This window comes from Heteronotia binoei, chromosome 5 (genome assembly GCF_032191835.1).
Source record: "Heteronotia binoei isolate CCM8104 ecotype False Entrance Well chromosome 5, APGP_CSIRO_Hbin_v1, whole genome shotgun sequence".
In the NCBI taxonomy this organism is placed as follows: Eukaryota; Metazoa; Chordata; class Lepidosauria; order Squamata; family Gekkonidae; genus Heteronotia; species Heteronotia binoei.
Window position 1 is genome coordinate 59,054,088 of NC_083227.1, and position 25,137 is coordinate 59,079,224.

At 40.4% G+C, this 25,137-nt stretch overlaps 1 protein-coding gene across 9 annotated transcripts in view; it reads right to left on the minus strand.

Moving 5' to 3' along the window:
• Positions 1-25,137, minus strand: part of FOXP1 (forkhead box P1) — a 743,550-nt gene that overhangs the window by 168,822 nt on the left and 549,591 nt on the right. Inside the window, exon 1 of one of the 9 annotated variants that reach the window (XM_060239544.1) lies at positions 7,103-7,237. The exons of the other annotated variants lie outside the window; for them this stretch is intronic. The gene's annotated coding sequence lies outside the window, so the exon portion shown is untranslated. Of the gene's footprint in view, positions 1-7,102; positions 7,238-25,137 lie in introns of those variants that run through there. 9 annotated transcript variants of the gene reach the window in all.

Genomic DNA, 25,137 nt, shown 5'->3' on the forward strand with positions numbered 1-25,137 from the left:
TCAGGAAATGAATAACAATTCCAGAGGGAAAGCCCTGTTCGTCTGTTGCAGAAAAAACAAACAGGAGTCTTGTGGCACCTTAAAAACTAACAAGGCTTTAAAAAAAAAATCTAGCATCAGCTTTTCTGTGCTGCAACCTATTTTGTTAGATGTATTTTAGATGAATAAGCATCTAAATTTTTACCTTTTCAGTCAGACTGAATACTAAATCAATGCTTTCACCAAGGTCAAATCTGCCTAATCATGTAAACTCACAAAGTGCCATTTTTATTTTTAAAAGTCTCCACAGTTCAAGAATATTATAATTAGCAGTTTCCATACCTACAGGTATATTATATATATATAGTTTCTGGTAAAGAAATAGTTTTCAAATAACATCTTGATTTCTTGACTAAACTGGAATGGATAGCTCTGAAATTATTGCAAAATTACCACACTGGGCAAGAAAGGTAATGTGCTGATCAACAATATAATTCATGTCTTAAAAATAAAATACCTATGCAATTTTGGGATCCTCCTAACAAATAAGAATAAAGCACTCAAAATCACGCTCAGAGTTTGGTTACAGTCTAACTTTTACCATCTAGAAAGTGCTAAATCGCATTACCTGTAACTCCCCCCTGCCCCCCACTAGGATAGAAGAACATTTCTGACACAATATTTCAAGTCTTCAAAACAAAAATAATTTAAAAAGAAAAAGAAACCCCACACTGCTTGAGCCATTCATGTGGAAACCATGATTCCCTTTCATTATGCAAAATAGAATTCCGCTTTTAAGACTTTGCTAGCCCCCTCCCCTCCAATAACACTGCACAGAACGACAGGTACTGTTTATTATATTAATGTAAAATCAGCTAAGTAGTCAGTCATTAGCATAACTGTTCTTTCCTCAACAATACAACCTCCTATTAACAAAAAATAAAAGGGAGGGAGAAAAGATGAGAGAGAGAAGGTCTTTACAATTCAATTAGCATTTTATATTTTATCATTTTGTTTATTATGTTTCACCAAGAGTAGGAGTTTGACCACAGACATACACAATTGAACATAATGGGTTTTCCTGACTTGGGAAATAATTTCAGGCTTCCTACCATGCAAAGCTTTCCTTCCCCGATGACAGGAAAGAAAGGAAGAAAACGAAGATGATTTAATATTTGTTTAAAGCGTAAGACCTTCGCGGAAGTTGATCCCACCTGCCACTTCTCCTGCACACAAGGCACCCTACTTATGTATCAAGCTAATTGTTGAAGCTATAATACATACCCATTTAATTTGCATACAAATATAAAGTTTACATAAATTAACCCTCTTCTGTTTTAACATATGACAAATGAGCACTACAGTGAAATAGACACAGTAAAACTACCCTAATAGTAGGAGAGCTGAAGGGAAGGGAGATGCCTATTAAACCATTTCTAATTGTTACCCTACCTGAACAAAAGAGACCTCCTTCACATCATTGTAAGTAATTTCACAATGAGGAACCCCCCCCCCATCTTTGCTTCTCATTCTCTTGAAAAAAAAATCAATTCATTTAATTTCTCTTTTTCCCAGATACACAACTTATATAGCTGATACACCTGTAAACATAAAACCCCATCTCTAATTAATCTGTCTATAGTACCGTACCTGGTTTTAAAATATTTGCAGAAACATAGATGGAATTACAATAAAGGGCCATATTGAACAAGCAGTATTAAACAACGGTGAAATCTAACAGACAAATTTTAATCAGGTTATATTTTCCTGTAGTAGGTTTTGGAAAATGCAGCATCAGCAACCAGTATAACAACATGCACTTTTAGCCTGTGGCTTTTCTTTCTTGCTGTTTCTGTATTTTTAAAATATATGAATTTTATCTTTTCTTCTTTTTCTTTGTGTGGGGGGGGATTAATTGCTGGGTGAGGGTGTAGGGTAAACAAGGAAGCATTCCAGCTAATGGAATATTAATATATAATTGAAATATACATAGTGAACTTACTGAACTAGTTTATCAGACCTAAGAGTGTCAGAAGAGGACAAGCTGTATTCAGTTTCTTGTTCAGCTAAACACTTGTCACTTTGTTCAGAGTTACAACCTTTGCAGTACTTGTAAAAGTTTATTTGCTTGAAGTGCACTGCATTTCACACCTATCACAGCCACCTTCCTCTGTACATTAAAAACTAATTTGCACTGGTTGTGCAGATCTGTAATGAGAAAACATCAGTGGCTTCTTTGACAATCTTGCTATTCACTGATTTACTTCTAATGAAGACACATTCCAACCAGCAAGATCTCTGTGTGTTAAAGGTCAAAACATGTTTCTCTCTCTCTTTTTTTAATGCTTTGCAAAATCAAGGCAAATGGGAGAAGACCAGCAAACCTTTTCAAACTGGCGTGGCAATTAGTGTAATTGTGGGAAAACACACACACACACCACATCACCTTCACTAAAAAGTGTGAGAAATTAAACTGCCACTACTGGTACAGGTTAGATGAAGAAAAAAAAAATCAAAATTTAATGTATTCTCCCTTGTGTCATCTTGTTTTGTCAAGACATCAAATAGAATTGGAAAGTACAAAATAACAAGCCCTTGAGAAATCACAGAAGCCGACCTTTTTGATGTTGTTGGTTTACCTTGTTCTCAGTTATTTGAACAATGATGTTTCAGATTTAAGGGCAAGATAGAGAGCTTAAAACTTAGAACAGGCTATCAGCTATTGTTGTTTGCCTTTATTTCTCCCCCCACCCCCATTCAGGGAAGGTAAGAAGGGATCTTACCTAATCAATTAAAGGAACCCTACCTTTAAACACTGCACAGAATAATGAACCACTGTGGATGCTCACTCAATGTGCATTTTTGACCCACCCCACCCCCACCCCCACCTCTTATCTGTAAAGATCCACTTTCCAAGAGTGGAAACCACATTGGAAAGGTTAACAAAAACAAAGTTCTTCATATAACTTCTTGACTCCAAATGTCTGCAGTCATATAAGACAGCTTTACAGATGAGTAAATGACTTAAAAACCCTCTGCCCATCCCTGACTGGAGACAAATAGATCCAAGTGGGCAGCCGTGTTGGTCTGAAGCAATAGAACAAAGCAGTAGACAAATAAACAGCCCAAAATAAGAAAACACACCTTATCAAAATAAAATGCATTTTAAATAAATCCCGAATCTCACAGCAAAGCTCATTTCCAGCAACACAGCCCTGCTTTCAACAAAAACAAACAAACTGCTCAAAGCCAGCCAAGCTTTTCACCAAACAATATCAAGTTGAGCCTGCCGTGTCAGAACTTTCCCACAATCTAGCTATGCAGGTGTGGACTGGGGAGGGGGTGGGAGAGAGAGAGTCCTACTCTGTCTATTTCTACAGAGTTGGTGTGGACAGTGTAGGGAAATGATCAATATGATTATCTATAAATTAATCAACAGTTTTATGAAGAAATGGTAAGGCGTCTAGGTAAGGCTTAAATCAGCTGCTAGATAGTTTTCAGACTAAACTAACATCTTTTTTGGGGGGGTGGGGGGTTTGCTTCTCTTGAAACTTTTAAATGTGGTAAAGGCTTTTCTGCTATTGAAAGAAAATTAAGTACCCATGTTTTGCAAAGCAACAGAGTCAGAGTCAGTTACATTATTAAAAGCAAACAACAACATAAACCCTCTACCTATTCATATCTGTAACATATTTTTCAAAAGGAAGTAAAACTGCAGAATAAACATGGAATTCCTGCTTCTATCAAGTAACAAGTCTCCTGAATAAGAAGCAAAAGTGTAGCATAAAGAAACATGGAATTCTTGCCTCTATCAAGTAACAAGTTTATTTAATCTTTTAAGGTTTAAAACACCTTTGAACATTTTGCCTGGCGTTTATAACCAATAGCCTGCTTTACACTCAGCGCTGTTTCTGATTTGTGAATACATCTTAGGAAACACAGCACATCTGTACTATGCACATCCATCTGTAACAGTAACTGGCCACTTTTCAGCAATGATCTGTTAAAACTGAGTAATAGCAGGCTATCAACATAAATAAGAGGATGTAATAATTTGTACAATTTCAGTGGGGGACAAAAGAAGGAGCATATTCAGAGGCCACTTGCAACCATGTTACCATATCCTAGAACAGGTGGTCTAAAATTTGCCTCTTAAGGGTGCCCAATTTTGAAAAAACTGTATGCGCACCATCAATGCAGGTCACATCCTGCTATTAGATACACAACTGTGTGAAAAAATCTAGAAAGCTACAATCCCATGTCAGTTTCATTGCATCACTCAGATGCCATCCAAATTGGACATGGCAGGTCCTAACTCCTGTTTGTACTACATGAGCACATGGGGGGAGGGTAGCTGAGTAAGGGAGAGGGAAGAATAAGGGTTTAGACAGTAAAGTGTACTCAAAATTATCTAAACAAACAGAGAACAAAACATAGCCCCCATCCCCTCCAAAACCACACACACACATCCCCCCCATCCTCCCTATCATAAGCTTTCCAATGATTTATTGTATACCAACTCAGCAAGGTTACGCAACACTGCATGCCTTTTTAGATGCATTATTTGAGTCAGTTGAGATTTAATTAAGATCACAGCCACCAAAATCCCTGTCAAATGTGGTGGGGGGGAATCACAGAAGACAATACAATACACTATATATCCTCATGCAGATAGTCTCCTCTGTAGGACTCTGGAATAACACAAGTTAATCCTAGTTTCTATGACGGCAGACAAAAGCTGACTAATTTTGTTTTATTTTTTGACACTTGTGTGGTTTTCTTCTTTCTGCTACAAGATCATTCCTTAAATAAGGAGGGGGGCAGATAGGGAAGGGTGAGGAAGAAGCTATGGCGGGGCGAAAGAACGATGGGGTATTGGGAAATTGCAGAAACATGTCTCAATACAGCAGCAGATAGATCTTGACATTCTTGCAGTTCTGATGTGATGTCATAATGTTTTCCAATAAGTAACCCTTGCTGGTACAGACAGCATTTTATGGTACCTGTCCACTTAATACACAGTGTGGGCAACAAATATTTGGAAGGGGGGGGGAAGATGTGTAAAAGATTGCAGCTGTAAACAGCCATTACTGCATCCAGTTTCCTGACTAAAACTTCATAATGCTGGTAGTTTAGCAGAGACATACCTTATTTTTACAAACTGAAAAAATACACCAAGTTCCTCAGCTACAAACCTCTGCTGTGCCTTTTCTTTCCCCCCAAAGGGATGTGTTCTAATGCCTAATAAGGTTTATCTGAGTAAAGATTCCAGGCTTGAATTTTTTTTTAAAGTGTCGTTTTTATAAAAAGAGGTTCACAGGCAGTTTACCTCTCACACAAGTATATTTCTGTTTCCATTATCTTAATATCTTGTTGCTTATCTCTTGGTTTAGAAGTGACAGGTGCAAGCAGACTTTTGTTTGACAGGCCTCTACACAAATAACTGTCTTGCCTGAAAGGGCTAATGCACTACTAATGAACAATAAATCAGCTTTGATTATAAAGTGTCAGCTCAATCAGTTTTCAGTTCAGCTCTATCATGTCCTAGGCCAAATCAGCTGTATAGGATTCATTTCCAGATTTACATGTTTTATCAATGCAGTTTTGGAGAGAGAAAGAGAAAGGGTCGTTCCTCAAAGCTGCTTAAAAACACATCACCTATCCGATGTTTGAAAGGAGCCTGCTGAGGCAGAAGAGAAACATTACTCCCAGAACTAATCTTCCACATTGCTACAAGGAGAAAAATACAGTATCATTACATACTGCATACTGGTGTCTTAGTCATCTGCATACACGTGTATCTATTGACAATCTCTCTCTGTCACACACACAGACTTGTTCTTCAACCAGAAGCTAAAGTGGTCAAGACAACCAGATGCTTTTCTAGTTGGACAGCATATAACATTCTGACCAGTCATGCCGAATGAACAGAATGTTGCCACATAAGCTTAAAGGCAATCATGTGTATCATTTACCAACACACAAACTTTAGACAGGTCAATTTAAACCCACAGGATGCATCTGCCACTTTTGTTTTCTGTGTAGCCTCTGCATAGCAACTATAAACCAACAGTCCTTTTTCTTTAGAAGCAGATCTTATTCATTCAGAACAAAACAGCCTCCTTGCTTATTAAGTTCTTGTCCTTAAAAGGGCTTCGTTTTCAATCTAGACTTTCCAAAATTCTTATGCGATTTATCCAGCTTCTGCTTTCAGCTACACCAGGCTGGAAAGAGTTAATCCCAAAGAGGAAGCCTGTGTGTGCACTTTGCTCTAAACTAACCACCCACTTCCTAACAGTTCCCTCCCTCCCCACCACCACCACCCCTTAGAAAAATAATCTCATCTTGCACAAATGTACAGTAACTAAGCTAAGCATCAGAATTATAGTAAGGTTGGATCCAGTTACACTTATTTCTCCAAAGCATGTTAAGAGGTTAATACCAGTCACTGTCGAAAACAAACCTTCGACACTTAATTTCACGTGGCAAACTGACCAGCAAATTACAGCAAATGCTTAACTGTACCTGACATAGGGTGTTACACATTTCTAGGGATTTCTTTTCTCACACATGCACATAACCTTTCATTTTATTTTGCAAACAACATTTAATGCAGCTAAACCATAAATGTAGCAAGCGTTGGACAAATACAACAATCTCACTATGTACTTTCTGACTGCACATTTTGTAAAAGAGACTTGTTTACTCCAGCCTAAGTTTTGCACTTGTTAAAACAAAAGGCAGTAAAATTGACTGATGCATGCACTGCTTTTAAAATGTTTTAAAATCTTCCACAAACTTCTCAAAAAACCCCACAAGAAACAGGCCTGGATATTTCACCTGTCCCCATCCTCCCCTCATTTTTATCTGCTTCTAAACCCTTTTAAAAATAAAAAAACCTCCTGCTCAAGAAGTTGGCAAACAGCAATGTTTAATTTTTTTTTTTTAAAGAAGCATCAAGTTTGGGAGGGGAGAGAAAGCAAAGACAACAAAGCTGAAGAACAACAACGGTATTCTGGCACACAGAAAATTAAAAAGCATTAGGCTGTACAGAAGGAAGATTTTTTTTTTTTAAAAAAAAAAAAGAGAGAGAGAAATCACAGAATCAATCATATTGACAAACCTGACAAACTCCATTTAGCTGCCACCACAAACAGAGTGCAGGGCCATGAAGCGCTATTAAGCCTTGTTGTACAGTCTTTAGCTTCCTCAGGTTACAGACAGATTGCACGCACAAGGGGTGCTCCCGGGCTGACAAGATGCAAAACTACCCAATCAGCCACGCCCTTCTCCACCAATCACAACCAGCCTCTAAACATAATCAGTTCAAACACCCCTACACAATGGGCCTTCTCTCTCTCTCCCTCTCTCTTTTCTGACGGCAGGTGAAATAATGCTTTTGTGAAATAAGGCTTTTGTCTCTAAAGCAACTACAGTTAATTGCTGTTAACCCTGTGACCCGACCGTGTTTGTATCTGCACTCTTAGAAAGCATGGCAAAAAGAGCACACACTTACTCTTAATCAAAGTACTTCCCCCCCTCAACTATTTTCTTTCTTTCTCCCTTTTCTTGTGCTTCAAAGCAACCCCCCACAACAACAACTACACCCCACTACATTCAATATCAGAGACATTTCAGAAAATCTTAACCTTTAAAGATCAATCTGTTCTTCAGAGGCTACATGACACTAGAGAGCAGCAGCTAACACAACAGCTTCACAACAATCAGCTTAAATTGGATAGGCCCAAAGAGATAATTACGTGGGGGGTGGGGATGTTGTTGTTCTCAGAAAACAGCTTTTGGTGTAGGGGGATTTTTTTTTTTTTTACAAAATAGTATGCAAAATTGCTGTTTTTAAAAGCTAATCTTGAAGGGCAACCCCCCCCCCCTCATACTCTTGCATGCTTTATATTATGCATAGGAACTATATTTTATACACATATACACTCATATATATCACTTTCCCCTTCATATACACAAACACTCCACTTCAGCAGGAGTTTGTTCAAATATTCAGGGAACTCCTCCCCCCCACTACTAACAAAGTAAAAGGAAATGAATCACATACAGGCAAATGATAAGATGTTAAAAATGTATCACAAGGCAGAAATGAATCCATTATGCCCTTCAGATCAATGTTTCCCAAATAAGGAGTTTTATCAGTCTGTTGTTAGAGCTGCCAAACAAATACTTCTAAACTTGGTAAGAGTCAAATGCTTGGTCTGTGCTGTGCTGGGTTGTTCACAATGCTACATTTCATGGTTTCTGTGTGAGGCTGAATAATCACTCAAGGTGTCAAATGTCCAAGGGGGGGACTCTTTTGCATTACCTACTGAACCAAGTGGGGCCTGGGGTGTCCCTCCTGCTTTTTTTTACCCACAGAGGCTGTAACACAAACCTATTTCCACTTGACTTTATTCAATTGGTTTGGTTCATGTTATCAATATTTAGAAAGAGGGGTCAGTTTTGCTTTGGCCTGTAGATGAAACTTGGGCAGTTTGGGGTTGTTTCCTTGTTTCACATACAAACTGAAATTTGCCAAACTGCCTTGTTAACCACAAACACAAGTCAAAGAATTCAGTTCACTCACAACTTGTGATTGGATGCTAAGAGGGATGTGATATAGATTATCCCCCCCCCCCGCAGCAGTCTTGTTGTGCTAGATAACAAAATACTGAATGCTCTGCCCATGTCACCAAAAAGTTGCCCGCTTTATGAATATTTATTAAGGAACTGCAAGCATCTTGTGACTCCTTTATCTGCCACAAGGAACCTTCATAATACTGGATCTTAAATCAGTACGTACACACACACACAAACATATACATACACAGAGGCCAGAGAATATATCTGTGTATCAAGGGTATGGAACATGATTGCATCTTTGTAAAATGCACAGGCCATTTAAAAATAATAACACAGAAGGGTAATGATGGGGCTTAATGAAAAATAATAATACTTGGCTATTTTATATCTCTAGAGGATTCAGGTGTTTGATTGTCTAAAATAGTTGGGAGGGAGGGTGGCTGTTTGGCTGAGGGTTTTCATAATTTTTTTTAAAAAAACTTCCAGATCTCTGTTTTGCTTCTCTGCAAAGCTATGCCTCTTATATTTATGGTCACATAACAGCTTACATAAACTTATTGTTTATATAGTATTCTCCCCGACAAGAGGATTTATAACTCTTATTTTCATTTTCACTAAAACCTGAGATGGCTGGTTTTACAGGTAGGAACCAGAGTCTGCCTTTCAGAGAGCTAAATTCTGGTACACCCTGGCTCCAGAACACTTGGATTCCTCCCCCCGCACACACACACACACTCAGCAGTGAAGCCCACTGGACATCTTTGGATCACGGTCACTTGCTCTCAACAACTTGAATGATAGATGTAAAATTCCCTGCTTAGTTGTGTTTAAGTAAATTTCCCTGTTTTGAGTTTACAGGATCCCCACACACACGCACTCTGGAGCTTCATACTAACATTACTGAAAGCAAATATGGGCAAGCCAGGCATAAACATTCCCATTTAAGTCAACCTATTTTCCTATAGGTTAAAATAGGAAAACAGACATTGAATCAAATAATTGGATATGGAAAGAAGTTGAATATAAGTACATTTGATTTAGAAATTGGTGTCCTTGAAACAGATAAGGATGGAATATGATGTATGTAATTGAGTTTAATTCCTAGGCTTCATTGTATATTGTATGTTGCATATGTTTTATTTTTTGTTTGGTGTATATTTTTGTGTTATTTACAATAACATATTTTTTAAAAAATTAAAAAAGAAAAAAAGTCAGTATTAACCCCGAGTTCTTGACCAGGTCAATTTTACTACAGTGCAGACCTCTACATTTCTCTCTTCTAGGGATTTGAAGGAATCTCTTTCTGTCAACTGCACTTGTTGATAGCACACCATTAGCTTGGCCAGTCAGTTCCTAACTTCCTTCTAAATCTTGATGAACCTAGCAACTAGCTCTTATACTCTGTCACTTGACTAAGGTGCCTATGTTTCCTCTCTACCTCAACACCTTAGTTTGTCCTAATAATTGCCCACAATTAATTCCCTATTCAGAGCACTAGAATGCTGCAACTGAACACTGGTATTTGCAAGCTGAGTGAGTCACCCAAATACCAGTTTCCCTGCGTCACTGGCATGTACACCAGAAGTGATATCACTGTGTTGCCAGCAACACAGACTTACGCCTAGTTTTCCTGCTGATAAGTCCTCCCCACCCCATGCTGATTGCTACATTCTAGAGAACTGCCACATTAGGGGTGCCAGCCCCACAGTCTGGATGGGGGTACCCCCACTTTTGTGGGCTCCTCCTCACCACCAGCAGCTAGCTGGCTGGAGAGAGAAACCCTGCCCCCAAATGCCCTGAAACATGGTGTGACATCATCCAGAATTGATGTCATCAGGGCTTTTTTTGAGAATGCACAGGAACCCAGTTCTGGTTGACTTCGTGTCAGAGGTGTGGCCTGATATGCAAACGAGTTCTTGCTGTTTTTTTTCTACAAAAAGGCCCTGTGTGAAACAATAGTGATGACCGGGGTGGTGGTGGTGGCCTAATATACAAATGAGTTCCTGCTGGACTTTTCCGCCCTGAGCCTGCCTCGGCGGGGAGGGCGGGGTATAAATAAATATTATTATTATTATTATTATTATTATTATTATTATTATTATTATTATTATTATTATCATCATCATCATCATCATCATCATCATCATCCTACCAAAAAAACCCTGGATGTCATCATGCCACCAATGTTGTGTGGCAACGCTCTAGGTTTTTGGGAAAACTCTATGGTAAATTTGGGCTCAAAACCATGGGGTTTTGGCCAAATTCTATAGTGTTGCCATACAACATCAATGGTGTGATGGTGGGTGCCACACCAGAAGATCCCAGGGAGGAACTGGGAGCTCCCTGCCAGATTGAAGGTATGACCTGGCAATCCTATGCCTCATTCTTATTTTTGTTGTAAAGTGTATTTCCTTTTTCTTTCTTTTTCCCCCATTTATGTAAGAGGCACAGTTATACGGGATGCAGAGACTTACTGCATCTCCCAATAGGAGCCCATAGAGGCACTTTGTTCCTTGCTTAGTATCCTGACAGTATGACATGTTAAGACTGCATGATCCTGAACAAGGGGTTTTTCTGTAGCAAGTCTTGGAATCAGCCGCCCCTTAAGATTTTTATTACTGTACAGAAGCAAGTACAAAACTAAACTTTAAAAATGGGATTTTGATTCATTGTTTTAATGATGGGTGAGTTCTATTTTTTAAGTTGTAAAATTTAATATATTTGCTGGTTTACTGTTTGCCTTATGAAAATAACCCTGCGCAATGTGGAAAAGTATGTTAATAAACATGTTATAAATAATAGTTAAATTGCCTGTATAATCTATTGCTTTGTAAGTACTATGTATCTGCTTATCTCAACAGAATATAAAATGACTTTCTCCTCCCATACTGTCCAGCCTGCCATTCAAGATCATTCTCCAAAGTCCAGCTTTTTGTGTTCCTGCCTTCAAAGGGAGGCAAGTGGGAAGTAAGCCCAGGACATTTTCAGTGGCGGCACCTTGCCTTTTGTATGCACCCCCCCCCCCTTAAGATTCCTTTAGCCTACAAAAAACACTATTATTTTTTTTAAAAAATCCACTCTTAACAAATAGCTTAGTTTGATAAACAGTGTCTTAAAAATATTTTCTGGTTCACCTTGTTGGAAATCTATTCTGTGGCTATTTTTTAAAGAAGCTCAGTGGTTGTTTTATCCTTTTTTTAAAAGTCCCTGTCTTAGTTTTAGTGGATTTATTTTGTTTTTATATTGATAATTATGATTTTTAAAAATGATTTCATGGTACAGGTTTTATTTCTAAGTCATCTTGAGAAGGACTTTGTAGAAGTGATATAAAATTTCCTAAATTAATTTAAAAAAACAACAACAGATCAGTTAAGTATTAATAAGGTTAAACAGGCTCATATTTTCCTGCATACAAATTCCACTGTATGATTATGTCTCGACACAGGCGTGTCAAACATATTTGTTACGAAGGATGGATCTGACATAAATGGGACTTTGTGGGGCCAGGCCATGTGTATCATAAAATGTAATGCCAAGTAGTGGAGATATAAACTATATAAAGAATACAGAGAAACACAAAATATATTATTTTTTTACTTAAAATTCAAACATGCTTAAAACTCTTGTGATGTTTTGTTTAAAATGGAAAAGTGAGGGAACAGTGGGATATGGCAATGCAATTTTAAAAATAAAACATCAAGAAAAAGCACAAGGATCATAGCAGAAACTAAAAACATAAAATGCTCCGGGCTTAGAAAAACATGAAATAGCTGGGCATTGCAAGCTTCTCCCTCTACTCAGGTCTACTCAGATTGGCAATGGCTCTCCAGTGTAATACCCCCCTATGGTTGTGGAAAGTCCATTCCTCATTTTCTTTGCAGCTTTGCAAGCCCAGAAATTGCTTCCTGTTTCAGCCCGCAAAGACAAGGAAGAAAGAGCAGCCTTGGTGCTTCCAAGGGTGAGAACAGGAGGGAAGAGAAAAGAGCCTGTGGGCCTGACACGGGCCAGACATTTGACACCCCTGAACTAGAGTTTTCCAAAGAGCACATCCAGTGTTGACACAATCTACAACTTTCTCTTTACCCCTGTGACACAGATCCGATTTCACAGACATGGTAACATATTTTTATAATTATTTTTAGATATTACATCATCCTGAATATAGGAAATCCTTCTGTTTAAGATTAATACTATTTAAAATTTGAAACTCAAGGATTAAGTGATCAGGAGCAGCCTGAAAGGCATTCACTCTCTTAAAAAACTAGGATGAGTCACATTGTCTTCTTCCATGTCTTCACATAGAATTCACACAAAAAAAGAAAAAAAACAACTTGAATACCAAGTTATAGCTGACACACAACATAACACACAATCACAACATGTATGTATTACATAAACACATTTATAATTTTGATGACAGATGAGGAACACCTAATAGTAATTTGGCAAAGCAGTGAATCCTTCCACATCCAAATGGCCTTGGGGACATTCTAAATGTTTTAGTAATCCACAATTCAGGTAAACTGAAGCCTTATGTAAATAGAGGTAGACTGATATGCAACTACATAGGTCACCCAAATGTAATTTAGATGATTAGAAGACCAAAGAACCCAGGTTCACACAGTGGGGGTTTCTGTTGCATTCCAATGAATGTTCTGCATATTAGATGGTAACCAAAATCACGTATTAATATGGTGAGTTCATAAGTGAGAGAGCCAGTGCAGTGTAATGGCAATAGTTAGAATGTTGGATTATGAAATGGGAAATCCACCTGGCCACAAAGTCTCCTGGCTGACTTTGGCCTGGTCAACCTTTTTCGGAATGACCTACCCTACTGGTTGTTAAGAGGATAAAATTGGGTAAAATGAGATAATGTATTCCACCCTGAACTCCTTGGAGAAAGGGTGGAATAAAAATGTGCTAGGTATATAGATAAGCATATGGAACATCAATTTGCATCTGCTCAAACCCCTCTCAGGAGGCTTACATTACTGTAAATCCAAATTAAATCCACTCAACTTTTTTGCTTGATTATTTTTAATAATTCATGGGATGACTGATGGTCCTAGAACACCGGGGTAATCTAGTGATATTCCTATGATCAACTAGCAGCAGAGTCTACAGCATAACAAAGAAGAAGAGGAGAACGGATTTCTAGACATTCTAATTATTACCATTACACTGCACTGCCTTCTACTACCTGAAGAAGTCTCAGAGCAGCTTACAATCTCCTTTCCCTTCCCCTCTCCACAACAGTGAGGTAGGTGGAGCTGAGAGAGCTCTGGCAGAAACTGCTCTTGAGAGGAACAGTTCAGGAAGAACTTGTGACTGACTCAAGGTCACATCAGCAGGTGCATGTGGAAGAGTGGGGAATCAAACCTGGTTCTCCCAGATAAGAGGCCATGCACTTAACCACTACACCAAACTGGCTCAAACACAGTTGAAACAAAAGCAAATGGGGCAACACTGACTGACATGTCTGCAACATTACTGTCAATTTGGCCACCAATCACCAATTGTACACTAGTGATGTCACCACATTAGCCATGAAGGGACGGTACCAACTGATACAAGGTTATGGCTGAACAACTCCATGACATCATCAAAGCCAATACACAGACTGTCCATACATAATGAAACCCAGGCAGTAAATTACTAAAGCTCCTCTCCCTCCATTTCTCCACATGCACCTGCTGATGTGACCTTGTGTAAGTCACCGGTTCTCTCAAGAGCAGTTCTTGAAAGCAGTTCCACCTACCACACAGGGTATCTGTTGCAGGGAGGGGAAATGAGATTGTAAACCACTCTGAGATTGAAGGGTGGGGTATAAATCCAATTTCTTCTTCTTTCAAAAGCCACCATAGTACTACAGGCAGGGAGACTGTGTGGAGAACCCCATTGTGGAAACAGTGTCTCCATGGAGACGAATACTTTAAAAGTGTAGGGTCAGGGATAATGTGCATATTGCATGGCAGAGTAGTGCTGGTGAGTTTACAAACTGAAAGTAAACATTATTGTGAACTATATTGGAGATAAAGCTTAGAGAATCACCCTAAGAAAATGTGAGTGGCTTCACAAGGTACAGTTGTAATCTTCACAAGGTACAGTTGTAATCTCCAAGAAGCCAACCTCTTTTATTTTTTCCAGATCCCCCTATTACATGCAGTCATCCTCTTCTCCCTCCCTGACATCCTCATAAAGATTGTTGCTAGTATTCCTGGGTATTGTCCAATTACACCTTTGGGGTTCCACTTTCATGTGGCCCAACTGCTGTGCTCATCGCTGGTGCTAGGGTGCTGGCACTAGACTGCCGCCCCAAGCAAGTTGCCCAACAACCCCTGACTTCCCAACCGCCATGCACCCTTCCTTCCCTTCCTGAGTGCAGCGGTGGCAGGCCCCAGTTGGTGCTGACGTGCACCCGCCACTGCCCTGCTGCCCCCATTGGGAAGGGCTGGTGACTCCTCTCTTGTTCCTAGTCTGCCTCCCACCCTCAGTGGTGGCAGTGGTGAAAACAGGCTCCTCTGGCCACCGACACAGCATAGGCAGGCAGGAAGAGGCAGAGTGGCAGCGGGCAGGAGCCAAGAGCTTCCTTCCCACCTTGCTGCCTCCTGCCTTGCCACCAGCTGCTTTTATTTGCTGGTGGCTCAGCCTCCCTCACAGGCTGCTTGGGCTACCTGTGGGGGAGGGGAGGGGGCACCTGACGCTCCTAAGGGCCAGGTGGCATCCCTAGGCGGCCACCTACCTGCCCTACTCAGATGTGCTGGGCCTGGCTGTTCTTCACAACAGTGTAGGTGGGAGGGTGCATGTGTGTGGGGGGATCACAAGAACAAACAGATGTTACTCCCATTTTAAAGGTATTTCAGAGGGTAAAGTTACTGTCAAAATGGGTATTCATTCCTGCTGGTGGTGATTCCATTCACCTTCCTGCAATCTCTGCTCTCCCATGGAACAACTGAAGGACTAGTGGCTATCTACAGCTATCATGAGGACAACGCGCAAATGAAGAGTCACAGCTTTTATTGAACAGAAGCAGTTGTGAAATGAGTTCTACAAATATCACGAACGAATGGGGTTGCCAACATTCCTTTCTGCTCTTGCATTAAAAATCTGCATGATAGACAAAGGAACAACATAAACAGTTTTCCCACTCACTGCACCTCCATGGTGGAAACAGCTACTTCTAAAACACCACAGTTTGTTTATATATTCATAGAGAAGGCACTTGGGTTCTGGAAAGACAATTCTCAAAAAAGGCACAACTTGTCAGTGCAGTGGTCACACTGCTGAGACTGGTGTTGTAGATGTGGGGAACAGCCTTGCATCTGTGGCTGTTGAACAGATGCTTGGAGTCTCTGCGAGAGAAATAAGAGAAACATGGAGTTGGCGATAATGAGAAGCAGCTGCAACAGATAGCTGCAACAGTGGCTAGGTGCTTATTAGGGGCTGCTGAAGAGCTTAGCTTAGCTCCCCTTTTCCCCAGTGGCAGTCCCCCTGGTATCAATGTTGGAAACTTCAGCTATCGACAGCCAATATAGTTGTTCCAACATTTCAGGAGTAGAGGAAAGGGAGAGAAGCTCTGTGACCTGAGAATCTGACTCTTCTGGACACTGTTCTGGACTGTCCAGAATGGTCAGGTTCTCAGGTCACAGGCAGCATCTCTTTTCTTGGACTTGGATAAAGTATTATTTGCCTGATTCCTTCCTCCTTTGCTTACCTGCATGGGACACCTTGCTCTTGGCACCCAGTTGCAGATCTGTGTTGAGATGTGAGAGTTCATGTCTGGAGCTCTTTATTCATGATATCTGTAAGGGTTCTAAGAAGGCAAGTGTTATTTGGCTGCCCTTCTCCCTCCCCCCTCTTACAGGCTGATGTTTTTTGTTCAGGCAATTTCTGCCTTTGCACAAAGTCACTACTTGATCATTTTTGTGATTAAGTTCCTTTCTGGATGGGAAGCAATTTGCATAATCACTCCCCCATTATTCTTCCTCCTTCCTTCCTCCGCAAGCCGCCTCAGCCGCTACAACCTGAGCAGTGCTGCTGCAATACACTGATGATGTTTGCAGTCAGTGGGTACCATCTCCCGGGTGGGAGACTGTGTAAAAACTCAAAATTTTCTCTTGCAAGTTGGTATTAAGGACTATTTTGATCTATTCTTTACAACATAAGGGTTGACTAACCCAGGAAGGGTTAGCCTTGAGGTAGTCGTAAATCCAAACCACAGAGTCTGAACCTGTATCAAGACCCAGATGGGACTAAGAGTTAGAAAGCCCCTGACAGAGCCGCTGTATGGGCGACTTCATGTGTACCGGGTTCGGAGCAACCTACCCCGAGTTCTTGCTCACTTCCAACCTTTCTACCTTGGCCTGCCTTGCTGGACCAGCTTCCAGATTAGAGAGTGCATTTGCCCTGTGTTATGTATATGTTCCATGTGTTTCCTTTAGCTGCAATAACAGTTTATACTTGTATGCTTTAGTGCACTGTATTTATGTTTTTGCAATAATTCAACGAGTTATGTGCATATTTTCATCCAACAACCCTTGCAAACAATAGGGTTTATTTACATAACTCGGCCTTTTCCTGAAAAAAAGTCGACAACAGTCGAAGGACCCTAGACTCTGGTTAATCAATCCACTGCTTCTAATGAATATGCTAAGACTCCTCCCTTCCCATGATGTTTTGGACTTCCTAGTGGATGGGAACCTGAATATTACCACATCTATTACTAGTATTGGGCATACTGTCTATTTTTCACCAAGAGTGGGCAGAGTCCCCTGACTAGCAGGAGACTCCAGAAGGTCTAAAAAGGGACCATACTAGTTTACACTAGTTCTTTAGAAAAAGCATTAGAGTTTCACTGTCCCCCCTAAATAGGACTACCCCTAAAGGTATGCCATGCTCAGTTGCAGTGTTAGTTGAAATCCTATTCTACATTCTGGTTGTGCAGGCAGAAGAACGGGAGATGAAGGACAGTCATCAGGGCTTTCTTCTTACTCCAATATTTGTTTTTAATTGCTACCTCTTTAGCATACAAAAGTTAAGTCATTGTCGTGAGCAGGACAATGCACATCGGTTTATGAATAAAGACAGCTTCTTCCCTATCATGTCACCAGTTTTGTCCAGTTTCCCTCCCTTTAGAAGTATGTTTGGTTGGGATTGTGGGTTTGAGATTGGTGCAGGAGCTGAATAGGGCCCACCCGCCTCCCTAACACCTCAAGCAGTCAAAGTCAGATCAGCCAGCATTCCCAAGACAGGACTTTGGCCAGCAGGTAGCTGCAGCTTTGCCAACTTTCTCCTGGGGTCCAGAGCATTGGGTGTTGGCTTCTGATGTCATCCTCAGGCACCTGGACATAAAGATGATGCCAGGGAAGAATGGCCCTCAGAGGCCATTGAGCCAGCTAGCAAGCAGGGAGGTAGCCAGTAGAAGCCCAACCCTAATGGCCTGGGTGGGGTATGGGAGAAGATCAGCCATGCACAGTCTTAGGAGGAGTCAGTCAGGGAAGGTCTCCCAGGAACTGGCCAGAGAAAGTAAAGCAGAGGGCCATCAAGGATGCAGCAGAAGACAGGACAAAGTGGTGCTTCAACCACTGGCCCAGATAATGGCACAGGCCGGGGAGGGGTGTCAGAGTACAGGGGGTGGGGCTGATTGGTGGAGGCAGGGAGGAAGTATAAATGGTTGGTCCACAAACATGCCAGAGAGTAGAAAAGAGGACTGTGCCAAACTTTGGAGGAACACTACTTCAGTAAACAAAAGGAAGACTTGAGTGGTGCAACTCTGTGTCCCCTCCCTTTACTATTCCGAGGCTTTGGGGAGACCCTGGAAAAGTAAAGTCCATGGTAAATTCATGATGCAGAGGAACTAGGGACACTGCTAATTTTGTGTCAAGCATGTTTGACAGTCAAATTTACCTTGTTCCATTGTGACAGTATGACATGAGCCAGTCACCAGATCTGTTAGCTCTGGCATCAGATGACATGAATGCCTGCCAAACATGTTTGCATCCCGCCCCCCCTCCTCAAATGCAGATGTGCAAAAATGCTGCTGATCCAAGGAGATCAGAAGGAACTAACATAGCTAGGGCTACCTAGATGAATACCACATGGTAGGATTTTTTTTCAAAAAGGGGAGGGATGGTGGCTCAGTGGTAGAGCATTTGCTTGGTAAGCAGAAGGTCCCAGGTTCAATCCCTGGCATCTCCAAAAAGGGTCCAGGCAAGTAGGCTTTAAAATCCTCAGCTTGAGACCCTGGAGAGCCGCTGCCAGTCTGAGAAGACAATACTGACTTTGATGGACCAAGGGTCTGCTTCAGTATAAGGCAGCTTCATATGTATGTTCATATGTATATGTTTGTGACAGATTTAACTTTCTTCTTAAACATCTGCCTGCCAAATAGAGTCACATTATATCAAGGATAGGAGGGAAGCAAAGTTGCATTCATCTAAGAAGTTGCACATGCAAAAAGCCCGTTGCACTGTATTGTACTAAGAGGAAAGAACAGTTGAAGCAACTTGCTGAACAGTCATGAACAGGTCATCAGTCCACAGTGAGCATGATATGGGCTGAACCAGCACATCCTAACACAAATATCAAACCATTTACATTCCAGATGAGCGGTGTAAAAGAAACTACAATATAGGTATAAACCTTAGTGTTCCATGCACAGAGATGGAATAAAATTATATCACTTATTGCTTATAGCAGCATATATTGGCAATGTGATATTAGTAGATTGTTTTGTGCATTTTCATCTATCAAGGGGGGGGGGGTCAATTATGGAACTCGTTAAAGCAGGGGTGTCAAATTCATTTGTTATGAGGGCCTGATTTGACATAAATGAGACCTTGCCGGGCAGGGCCGTGTCAGGCCGGATTGTGCATGTTCCTATTTAAAATTAGGTAGCAGAGATATAAACTTTTTAAAAAACACAGACAAACATAACTAAACATTTTTTAAAAAAAAAAACCTCTTAAGATAAAACATGCTTAAAACATTAGCACTTGTTGGTCTCAAAGGTGCTTTCTTTGTATCTCTCCCAAAGGATCCAGGGAACTGGGCAAAAGGAAGCTCTGGCTCTTTCCTTCATTCCCCAGGGGACCAGGAGTGGGAGGAGCCTCAACCAATGGAGGGAAGAGAGGCTTGGCTCAGTAGCTCTACCATGCAACTGAAAGAGCCTCGCAAGGTAAGTTCTGTCTCCCACTCTCAGGAAGGAGCCTCAGCCAATAGAAAAATAGAGGTTTTGCTCTGTAGCTCCTGTGCAATTGAGCAAGCCTGGCAAAACAAGCTGTGATGCAGAAGGAAGCAAAAGAGAGGGAGAAGGAAGCAGACGACAGCCTGCTGTTCAGAGGGCTGATAGGAGCCCTCCGGGGCCACATATTTGACACCCCTGCTATAAAGAACAGTATCCTCTCTTCATCCAAAAGAGGAAGCAAATGGATAGCTGTAAAACAAGACTCCTTTTGCTACGTATCTGTTTGCCAGCTACCTATAGTTATAACTTACATGCCTGTATAACATTCATGGAGCAGTGGAGCAGTTAACTTCATATTAATTTTGTGTCCACATTATGATGTCATCATAAAAGTGTGATGAGGTTGTTGTTATTTATATTTTGTGTATCTTTGCCTTTAAAAAGGCAGCAATCCCCCCCGCCCCAGTAGCGCACATTTCTCTTCATTTAATGCAACATTTTTATAATGGCAGTGTTACTGGTTAATTTATATACTAACAGTAGGAAGTGTCAACATTCAGGTGAATGATGAAGATGATAGTGTAGGAGAGCTGGAAGAAGCTTCAGAAAAATTATTGTTTTCTCTAAACATACAATTATTAATAATGAATCAAAATAAACAGTATTTGATATACAGAATTGCACATCTTCGGGATATTTTTTACCCTACTTTTTGTATTTGACTGATCTTAGTTAATGACTTTCTTCTTGCCTAATAAATTGTAACTTTAGTTTCCATAAGGAAGGGAAAAAAATGTACATTTTATACCAAGCAAGTCTGATCCAACAATTTGCTATAGGGAGAAAATTGAACCATGCATGATTGAACTGAATGCAAACGAATGTGTAAAAATGTGGTAACATTTTTATCATGTATAAAAAAGAATAAGGCTATTGGTTAAGCTGAAATCACAATCACCACAGGCATATTAAATATTGTAGTGATCTAAGTAAAATAATGAAATTCTGCATTGCCACCAATTCCATTCCTTGGTTAGATTATCTCCCCTCACTTTTTTTCCTGTTGTGGTTATGTGGGTTTTCAGACTCTGGTGGGATGTACCTTGTTTACACTCATAGTCTCAAGTTCTGACATGCACATTATTGTTCTGTTTGTGCAGACAACAAAACTCTGAACCTTCATTATGTCCAATTCTTTCAGCAAGGAAGAAAAAGAATCAGAAACTGGACTCACACTTGCTAGTGGAACTAGGAGGGCAGGGGAAACAGAAGCTAAACTGTGCATCAGAATGTGCATTTCACTACAGAAGTTACACTACGTTACTCTCACTGGGATGAGAATTCCAACATGCATTCACATCCCCAGCTGGCCAATACACATAAACCAGTACATATGCACCAATTTTTACAACTGCTTTTCCATAGGGGAAAAAAGTCAAGAACCCCTTATTCACGTAAAGCATTTGTTATGAGGGCCAGATCTGACATAAATGAGACCTTGTTGGGCTGGGCTGTGTCTTTCATAAAATGTAATGTCAGGAAGCAGAGATATAAACTGTATAAAGAACACAGACAAACACAATTAAAGATTTTTAAAAAAAAAACACTTAAAACATGCTTAAAAGATTAGCACTCCTGCAATATTTTGTTTATTTAACAGTCTCTGATAACTGATGCCTTTTGCTCTAAATTATTGCATCAAAATCTAGAGACAATGTTCAGGTGTGGATCTGTAAAATGCAAACCTACTTTTGATTTTTTGACATCTCATGGTCAATGCTTTGAGCCTAAGACCCAGAGGAAAACATGAAATGTCTGGGCATTGCGAGCTTTTGTATATTTGTTGCTTCATGTGCTGGTCAGCCAATGGAGAAAATAGAGGCTTTGCTCTTTAGCTTAACTGAGCAAGCCTGACGAAACAAGCTGTGATGCAAGAGAAAGCAAGAGAGGGAGAAGGAGGCAGATGACAGTGAGTTGCTCATGGGCCTGATAGCTCTCCAGGAACCTGTTCCAGTCCACGGGCCATGCGTTTGACACACTTGACATAAAGAGTCAAGGAAACAAGAATATCCAAAGAGGCAAAGTAGGAAGCTCCTTGGATGTCCACCAAAGCTGGTCCTCCCATTTGCTAACTCTTCCTGGTGGTAACATTGCCCAAAGGCACAACATCTCAAAGTTTCTCACTTTAAGAGCTCTAGATCATTTCATAGCTTCCAGAAAGACCCTGCTATATCTAATAGTAATCTCAGTAATCCTTACATTATTATCCCCACGGAGCAGATGCATGTCTGAGACTGAGAGACATTGCCTTGCCTAAGGGTACCTGATGAGTTTGTCTCAGTCTTTGCTCACAGATCAGAGCACGAGCCACTGAGTTACACTAATTTCCCAGGCAACTGTAGAAAGAAATGTGCTGTTAAAAAATCAGAACACCACTGAAACGACGCCCAGAAACTTATACTCTGTTTTGTAGCTTAATCTACAAGCAAATCCACAAACAATTTTCTAGTAACTACCTGATCTACAAGCAGAGTGTTGGGGCATAATAACAGATAAAATCAAAACTGCCTGTCTGAGAAAGTCAATGTTGGCTTTGTCACCAGTTCTGGTCGCAGCCCACTGTTCACAAAATGCTGTTCCCGAGGGAACAGATAAATCAGAGGCCTGCAGCAGGAAGAGGTAAGGGGTGGGAAATTACCCTTCTTCCTTCTGTTAGCTGATTATTTAGTCAGTGTCCAACCCTCAGTCTCTACACACCCGTGCAAAAAAAGCAAATACTTCCAATGAAGCAGTTAAAAGGTCAAGAAATGCACAAGATATAAACCGATTCCCCACTAGCCTTACCCCTCTCTCACTCTCCTCTTCTCCGTGGGACTTCTGTCGGATTTTGCACAAGCTGCCCTGAAGCTGCAACTGCTCTTTCGTGTAGCAAGCAAGATCCTCTAAAAACTGGTTTCTGTTTGCCGCGTGAAAGAGGCGAAGTGAGTTGCAGCCCCAGGGCAGCGTGTGCAAAATCCAATGGAAGCCCCATGGAGAAGAGTGAGAGCGGGGTAAGGCTAGTAGGGAATCGGTCATAGTTTCACTTAAAAGTATAAACTGATGATAATACTGCTTACCTAGTTTTCACTGACTGCAGCTAATCATGAATGTCACTGTGTTTACTAAGTACACTTTCCAGTTGTGCAAAAATGTCATAAGCTATTGCTTGTGCATCCTATGGCCTTTTAACCCACTGTTCATAGTTTCTTCTCCCTCTATGTACACATATATTTTCAGATGTTCACTTCACACCTCTAACAAAGTACACTCCCAGCCCATGAAAGGGCTTCCTTGAGTGTTAAACCTTTAAGGTGTCACAAGACACCATTTTGTTTCTGCCACAACAGGCTAACATGACTACTCTATTAGAATAAATTATGCATGCATTGGTTGATGATAAATCATTCATTGATTTGTTTAGTCATAAATTTCAGTAGCAACCTTTTTAATGATAATGGTACCCATACTACATTATCTATGACCATCTTTAAAAGTAAAGTGTCTGACCTCTGTGCCAATCTTGAACACAGCAAAACCAGCCTAACAGACTTGGGAGACTCTGGAAGTATGCAAAAAAAATACATATTTGTAAAAAAAGACATCCTTCCCACTGTTCTGATAAGGACTGAATATGCTCTTGGGAGGCAGGGAATGTTGAGAGAAGTTTAGAGTCAGAAAATGGAGGGAGGGAAAGGGGGAAGGTAGCCTGCTTAAGCTCCTGAGAACTTCACAGAATCTACAAAAAGGACAAGTTGCAGCAATTGCAAAGCCTGGTACAATGGAAATGGACAGCTGAATTGTGAGTGATGTCTATTCTGAAGGACAAAAGTTGTGAAGAGTGCAAAGTATCTTTGATCTTGTCCACTGACTGCCTTTCCAATACATTTCCTCCAGGAGAAAACTTGAGTGTCTATGTGTAATGCACTCAATCTGCACACATGAGGCCTATTATGGGGGCTGTGATGGTCCTCAATCTAATCTCTAATAGTTCAAAAGACAAACAAAGTCAGTTCAAGTGGTGTGTTCAAAATTCTGCACTAGTTTCTGCTCTCTTCTTATGGCTGTTACTTCCCACATGTCTGCTTTGGCAGGAAATTGTGTTACCAGCAGTATAGAAGTGCGTTCTCAAAACCCTTTTTAATCATGTCTCCACAACCTTGTGGGCTAGAAACCTTCTTTTAAAAAAATGAAGATGGTTCTCTGATTGGTTCAGTAAAGCTCTTACTGGAAGACAAATTCAATCATGCATGCAGATATGGACATATTGTAAAGGAAGGTCCTTGCCCTTAAAAGGGGGAAAGCATTTTAACAAATACTGCCATCTACTGGTTATTTCACTCCAATTTACTAAGCTGCCTCATCTAACAAGTAAGCGGAAACAAAAAAAATGTTTTACGTAATTAACGCATAAGTGAAAGGTATAAATGGTGGAAGCATAAAGCAGAGATAGATAAAGAAATTATCCAGGGAAATATGAGGCCTTTTAATGTAAAAGCGTGCATTAGTCTATTATATGGCTCTCTTACACACAGCATGGAAGTGCCAAACTATATATATTAGCTTGTCTAGGAGAACAACCTGTATAACTGCTGGGCATCTTGCCGTCTTTTCTCACTCTCCTGGGAATGTATGTCGGCATATTTTCAATAAAACACCTTCTTAGCAGTAATGGGCCACTGTTCTCATTTCAGTGGTCCCCAAGGTTTCATGATACAGAATATTTAGCTGACTTGCAGTTCAAATTCACCTCTGGCAATCAAAAAATATGTTAAAAATATACAGCTGTATAAAAAAAAAATGCTTCCATACCTTTCAGTGTGTGGAAAGCGGAGCTCAATTAAGTTTCTTAAATGAAAGAAAAACAACAACTTGGCCCATTTCCTAGTCAGATATTTTGCGATACAGATTCATAAGGTTACATAAGGGCAAATGCTGACTTCTCCCTCGTAATGGAGTTACTTGTGGCACATATAAAAAGAGGAATTTTCGAAGCAGTGCCTTGAGATTTCAGCATTCCTGTAAAAGTTAATGGGTGTCACAATAGCTAAATCCCCATGTAGCATTTTCAAAATGTCTTTTTTGTATGGCAAGCAAAGGCAAGGAAGCCAAACTTCCTATTTTGCAGCCCAGAAAGAGGGAAATCCTGAATTTTCCCACTTCAAAATACTTAGAATAATACCTTTTCTCTTCTATAACATTTATCCAGGGCAACTGTTCTGAGTGCAGACGAGAAATTCCTTTTACATGCTTATTCAGTGTCTCACAAAAGTGCATACCCTGCCACAAATTTTGTTAGTCATTAAGGTGCTACTGGACTCTTGCTCTTTTCTACTGCAATGGATGGACTA